This window comes from Triticum dicoccoides, chromosome 2A (genome assembly GCF_002162155.2).
Source record: "Triticum dicoccoides isolate Atlit2015 ecotype Zavitan chromosome 2A, WEW_v2.0, whole genome shotgun sequence".
NCBI lineage: Eukaryota > Viridiplantae > Streptophyta > Magnoliopsida > Poales > Poaceae > Triticum > Triticum dicoccoides.
In genome coordinates, this window is record NC_041382.1 from 83879083 (window position 1) to 83886646 (window position 7564).

Consider the following 7564-nt stretch of genomic DNA (forward strand, 5'->3'; position numbering starts at 1 on the left):
CGCAGCTCACTTGTCCAGACGTAGCACTCAGTGGGCTCCTGCATCGGCGTCAGAGTAGTGAGCCTCGACGGCGATGGTGGCACCACACAGTCATCGGCCGTAGAGAGGGCACAAGGGCATCTGCTAGCCTCGCCTGGTAGTCCGCCTCTGCCTTGCGCCGCTCCTCCTCGATGAAGGTTTCCATGGCCGGCGCCGGCGCTGCCTGGTACGCAATCTCCTCCTCCTCCGGCTTGACGGTGAGGGGCGATGAAGCTATGTGCCTAGGGTAGGGTCATGGACTTGTCCTAACTGCCCTACCCAAGGACATCTCTAGAAGAAATCACCTTTCAATCGACTTGGAGGTGTTCCACTCGACAGACTCGAAGACACTCGACCAAGAAGCAATCACTCGACCAAGATCCAACCACTCGACGGCCAGGAGACCTAAAGTCACTCCGCACGCTAACGGTCGGTCATTAAGTAGCTTTTATGGTCATCATAGCACTTTATTAGGGGCGTTACCAGTAATGCCCGACCTTAATGTACTTAAAACCCTGCATAACTGAGGGCCGGAGGGGTCTGGCGAACTCTATATAAGCCACCCCCTCCTCAGTGTAAAGGGTTCGCACCCCTGTAATTCATACACACATAATCCAGTCGACCGCCTCCGGGCTCCGAGACGTAAGGCTATTACTTCCTCCGAGAAGGGCCTGAACTCGTAAACCTCGTGTGCTTACAACTACTCCATAGCTAAGATCTTGCCTCTCCATACCTACCCTCCTACATTACTGTCAGACTTGGAACCACGACAGTTGGCGCCCACCGTGGGGCAGGTGTCTTAGCGATTTGTTGGAGGAGTTGCAATCTTTTCCGATCCAAATCATCATGGTTTCTGGCGGAGTTTTGGTGGGGGGCCGTGAGATCCGTCTCGGCGCGCTCACGTTCATCGCCGACGACTCCGCTTGGCTTCAGGAGGCTCTGCTCGACGTGGACGCACTCCCTGTCCGCGGGGCAACGCACTTTCGCGCGTGGGTCCGCGGCGTCCTCTTGTGGCAACCGTCGACCCATTATCGGTCGGCCCCTGTGTTGTCCTCCCTCCCTGTTTCCCGCCGGCGCAAGCGCTCCGGTCGGTCGAGACTTCAGCGGCGGGTGAGACACGCGGTGGCACGCCAGTCGGCCACCCCTCAAGTCGCTGCGATCGAGCCCGACGAATCCCTCTACGGCCTGTTCGAACTGTCGACTGGCTCCGCAGAGACCGCATCCGAGTGCGACAGCAGTGATCCGGCGGCGGAGGTTCTGATGGTCGATGGACCGCGCAGTCCTCCCGGTTTTCCCTGCACCGACGGAGGCGCAGGTGGAGGCGACCCGTCGCATCCCCATGAGGAATACCTCCCCGAGCCTCTCACGTCGCTGCAGAGAGAAGAACTTCGTCGCCGAAACGTAGATGCACTGCACACTCCTATCATTGGAGAAACCCCCGAGGCTCGTGCCTTGGAGGACGCGCGCCTGGCAAACTTGGCTGAGCGCACTCGATTGGAGAACCTCCAGCGAGCACTCGACGAGCGTGCGCGACAACGGGTTCTAGAATCCAGTCGACGTCAGCTCTTTTCACCCCAGCAGGTATATCGAACTCTGATTTAGAATTTAGCAGCTGCAGCCCGTATAGCAGAGTCGATTCAGCCTTCCCAGTCAGAGGCTGGCAGAGGCTTGCTGCAGATCAGAGCGTTACTCCGGGCAGCAGGAGACCAGAATTCCGCTGTTTCTCAGTCGCGGAACAGGATTTATAGCAGATCCATTGCTGCAGACATAGTCCAGTCGGCTCATAGCCCAAGATCGCCCCCGAGGCGTGAGGGACGTGGGGACCGGCGTGATCAGTACGGGAACCATGAGCAGTATGATCACCGATTCGATCGTGACGATCGACGTCGAGTGCCTACCCCTCCACCGAGGAGTGGATCGTATGTGCCTCGACAACAGGATGACAAGCGCCCTCATAGTGTTGGGCGAAGGATTCCAGTCGACCCCAGGGAACCAGGCTTTGATGCGAGATCCATTCTCGTTCAAGGTTTGGTCGACAGGAACAGAGCTCACCGAGAAGGTCACGACAGAGATGCACCTACCAGCAGCGGAGTACATGTTTCGGGGCCAGAGTGCTTTAGTAGGGCCATCAGGGCCGCTGTGATTCCTCCCAACTTCAGGTTGGCGACTGGAGTCAGTAAGTTCACTGGTGAGTCCAAGCCCGATACTTGGCTTGAAGACTACCGAGTGGCTGTCCAGATTAGCGGTGGCAATGATGAAGTGGCCATGAAGCACCTGCCTCTCATGTTGGAGGGCTCGGCCAGAGCGTGGCTAAATCAGTTAGCACCCAGCAGCATTTACACTTGGGAAGATCTCGCTCGAGTGTTTTTCACCACATTTGAAGGAACATGCAAGCGACCGACAGGGCTGGCGGAACTACGGTCTTGCGTGCAGAAGCCGAATGAAACTTTGAGGGATTACATCCAGAGATGGATCACGTTACATCACACGGTAGAGAATGTGCCTGATCACCAAGCAGTCTGTGCCTTCAAAGAAGGCGTCAAGTACAGAGAACTGAATCTGAAATTCGGTCGAACCGGAGACATGTCTCTGAATCGGATGATGGAGATTGCCACCAAGTACGCTAATGGTGAAGATGAGGATCGACTCCGGAGTGGCAAGCACAAGTCAGTCGCCCAAGAAACCGGAGGAGGAAATTACAATCGGAAACAGAAGCGGAAAGCCGAGCCAGCTGCTCCTGGGGAAGCCTTGGCTGTAACTCAAGGAAAGTTTAAGGGGAAACCCAAAGGGCCTTGGAACCCCAAGAAAGTTAAAGACCAAGACGGAAATGATGTGTTGGATTTGCCATGTCACATCCACACCAAGAAATATGAAGAGGGTAAGCTCATTTACCCGAAACACACCACTCGACAGTGTCGGCTCTTGATCCAGCAGTTCCAGGGCAAACAACCCAAAGATAAGGAAAAGGAGTCGGACAAAGTTGAGGACAAGGAAGACAGTGATGATGGATACCCCTAGGTCAATTCCACCTTGATGATTTTTGCTGATGTTGAAAACAAAAGTCCACTGAAAGTTATCAACCGTGAGGTGAATATGGTTGCTCCGGCGACACCCAGTTATCTGAAGTGGTCTCAGACTGCCATCACATTCGACCAGTCCGATCACCCAACGCACATTGCCACCCCTGGGAGGCAAGCTTTGGTGGTCGACCCAGTTGTTGAAGGCACTCGACTGACCAAAGTCTTGATGGATGGTGGCAGTGGTTTGAACATACTGTATGCTGAGACGTTAAAAGGGATGGGCATTCCGATGTCCAGACTCAGTACCAGCAACATAAGTTTCCATGGAGTCATTCCTGGGAAGAAGGCTGAGTCACTCGACCAAACTGCGCTTGATGTGGTTTTCGGTGATTCCAAGAATTACCGCAAAGAAAAGTTGACGTTTGAAGTTGTGGATTTGTAGAGTGCTTATCACGCTATTTTGGGTAGGCCAGCTTATGCACGCTTCATGGCTCGACCATGTTATGTGTATCTCAAATTGAAGATGCCTAGTCCCAAAGGTGTGATCACTGTTACGGGCAATCGGAAGAAAGCAGAAGAGTGTTTTTAGAAAGGCTCAAAGATCGCTGATGCTCAGATGGCAGTGGTGGAGCTACAGGAGTACCAGAAGACTACATACCTGAGTGATTTGTTGCGAGCCAAGAAGCCCGCCACAGAATCATCTTTTCAGTCGTCTGGTGAAACGAAGCCGGTTCACATTCACCCGACCGATCCCAGTGCTGCTCCGACTCATATCTCAACAACACTCGACTCCAAATAGGAAGAAGCGCTCATCCAGTTCCTTCGTGAGAACTGGGACATCTTCGCATGGAAGCCTTCTGACATGTCGGGTGTTCCCAGGGGGCTGGCTGAGCACCGCCTACGAGTCGACTCAAAAGTAAAACCTGTCAAAGAACATCTCCGACGGTCCGCCGTCCAGAAGAGAAAGGCTATTGGTGAGGAGGTGGCTCGGCTCTTAGCAGCGGAGTTCATCCGAGAGATTTACCACTCCGAGTGGCTCGCCAACGTTGTCATGGTCCCCAAGAAGGACAAGTCACTTCGCATGTGCATTGACTTTAAACATATCAATCGGGCCTGCCCGAAAGATCATTTTCCTCTCCCCCGCATCGACCAGATAGTCGACTCGACTGCGGGATGTGAGCGACTATCTTTTTTAGACGCCTATTCTGGGTACCATCAGACCCGTCTGTATGGACCTGACAAGATCAAAACAGCTTTCATCACTCCATCCGGGTGCTTCTGTTATGTTACCATGCCATTCGGCCTCAAGAATGCCGGAGCCACCTTCATGAGGATGATTCAGAAGTGTTTGCTCACTCAAATCAGTCGGAATGTGGAAGCATACATGGATGATATTGTGGTCAAGTCACGGAAGGGTTCTGACCTGCTGACTGACCTTGCTGAAACCTTTGCCAACCTCAGGAGGTATGATATCAAGCTTAACCCATCAAAGTGCACATTCGGAGTTCCTGGCGGAAAGTTACTCGGTTTTCTCGTTTCCGAATGGGGAATTGACGCCAATCTAGAAAAAGTCGGTACTATACTCCGGATGAAATGTCCTGTGCGAGTGCACGACGTCCAGAAGCTTATTGGTTGCCTGGCCGCTTTAAGTCGATTCATCTCTCGTCTCGGTGAAAAGGCATTGCCTCTTTACTGATTGATGAAGAAGTCAGACAAGTTCGAGTGGACTCCTGAAGCTGATGCAGCGTTTGCAGAGCTCAAAGCTCTGCTCTCCACCCAGCCGGTGCTTGCTGCTCCAATCAGCAAAGAGCCTTTGCTGCTTTACATCGCAGCCATGGGACAAGTCGTCAGTACGGTACTTACGGTCGGGCGGGAAGAAGAAGGAAAAGCCTTCAAAGTTTAGCGCCCAGCATATTATGTTTCTGAAGTTTTGACCCTGTCGAAGCAAAGATATCCTCATTATCAGAAGCTTGTATACGGGATTTATATGACCACAAAGAAGGTTGCTCACTACTTCTCTGATCATTCCATTATAGTCGTCAGCGATGCCCCATTGTCAGAGATCCTGCACAACAGAGATGCAACTGGTCGAGTGGCAAAATGGGCGATTGAACTCCTTCCCCTAGATATCAAATTTGAGGCAAAGAAAGCTATCAAGTCCCAAGCAATAGCAGATTTCGTCGCCGAGTGGATTGAACAACAACTGCCGACTCAGGTTCACTCGGAGCATTGGACCATGTTCTTCGACGGTTCCAAAATGCTGAATGGTTCCGGTGCCGGGGTAGTATTGGTCTCCTCCCGAGGAGATAAGCTCAGATATGTTCTTCAAATCCACTTTGATTCCTCCAATAACGAGGCAGAATATGAAGCACTTTTATATGGGTTGCGCATGGCCAATTGACTCAGCGTCCGTCGCCTCATGGTCTATGGCGACTCAGATTTGGTGGTTAATCAAGTGATGAAGGAGTGGGACGTTAGAAGTCCAGCCATGACTGGTTATTGCAATGCAATGAGAAAGCTGGAGAAGAAATTCGAGGGGTTAGAACTTCATCACATACCCCGACTGAAAAATCAAGCAACTGATGATTTGGCAAAAATAGGTTCCAAAAGAGAAGCCATTCCCAGCAATGTGTTTTTGGAACACATCCACACACAATCAGTTCAGGAGGATCCCTTCACTGAAGAAGCCCCGCAACCAAAAAGTGCCACGGATCCGATTGAAGTTGAAGTTCCAGCTGTGGTCGACCTGATCACGGAAGTTTTGGTCATCACTCCCGACTGGACGGTACCGTACATTGCGTACATCCTAAGGAAAGAACTCCGAGAGGACGAAGAAGAGGCTCGACAGATCGTCCGTCGATCCAAGGCCTTTACAGTCATAAAGGGACAGTTGTATAGAGAAAGCGCGACTGGAGTCAGTCAGAAGTGTATAACACCAGAAGAAGGTCAGATAATCCTTGATGATATCCACTCGGGGACCTGTGGTCATCATGCGTCCTCTCGGACCATTGTGGCTAAAGCATACCGAGCGGGATTCTACTGGCCAAGGGCGAATGAAATGGAGAAAGAGATAGTCGACAAATGTGAAGGATGTCAGTTTTACTCCAATATGTCGCACAAACCCGCGTCAGCCCTGAAAACCATTCCACTCGTCTGGCCCTTCGTTGTTTGGGGACCGGACATGGTTGGACCACTGAGAACGGGCAGGAGCGGCTTCACTCATGTGCTAGTAGCAGTCGACAAGTTCAGCAAATGGATTGAAGCTAAGCCTATCAAGAATCTTGATGCTTGCACTGCTATCAGTTTCATCAGAGAGTTGATATTCAGATATGGAGTTCCGCACAGCATCATCACTGACAATGGGTCAAACTTCGATTCTGACAAATTCAGAGCCTTTTGCGCCTCTCAAGGCACACGAGTCGACTACGCTTCAGTCGCTCACCCCCAGTCGAATGGACAAGCGGAAATAGCAAACGGCTTAATTCTCAAAGGACTGAAACCCTGACTGATGCGCGATCTCAAGCACGCAGCAGGTGCATGGGTCGACGAGCTTCCATTAGTTCTTTGGGGATTGAGGACAACCCCGAACCGATCGACTTGAAGAACCCCATTCTTTCTGGTCTACGGAGCCGAAGCAGTTTTGCCGAGTGACCTGCTTCACAATGCACCCCAAGTCGAGCTCTACTCTGAAGATGAAGCAGAACAAGCCCGGCAGGACGCAGTCGACCTCCTGGAAGAAGAAAGAGAAATGGCCATGATCCGATCGACCATCTATCAGCAAGACTTGCGTCGATTCCATGCCAGAAATGTGAAGAGTCGAGCCTTCCAAGAAGGAGACTTGGTCCTCCGAGTGGATCAACAGAAACCACACAAACTCGCTCCTACTTGGGAAGGCCCCTTCATAGTCACCAGAGTCCTCCACAATGGAGCGTACCACCTTTATAATGTCGATCGCCAGATTGATGAGCCACGAGCCTGGAATGCGGAGCTGCTCCGCCCCTTTTATACTTGAATTCTCACTCGGATGAGATGTAATAAGAAAAACTTCTGTAGTTTATCTATCAAAGACAAGAGCGTTATAATTTTCCCAGTGATTGTTATTGTTTTTGTTTGCGTGAGAAATCCCCCAGTGGGTGGCTTAGCCGCGAATCCGTTTCGCCTAAGTTTGTAAAAATAATTTCCTACCGAGTGGTGAGCCAGCCTCCCACTCGGGGGCTTAGCTGCAGTCCAGTACTCGCCTAAGTTTGAAAAATCCTACCGAGTGGTGAGCCAGCCTCCCACTCGGGGGCGTAGCTGCAGTCCAGTACTCGCCTAAGTATTTGAAAATCCTACCGAGTGGTGAGCCAGCCTCCCACTCGGGTGCTTAGCTGCAGTCCAGTACTCGCCTAAGTTTGAAAAATCCTACCGAGTGGTGAGCCAGCCTCCCACTCGGGGGCTTAGCTGCAGTCCAGTACTCGCCTAAGTATTTGAAAATCCTACCGAGTGGTGAGCCAGCCTCCCACTCGGGGGCTTAGCTGCAGTCCAGT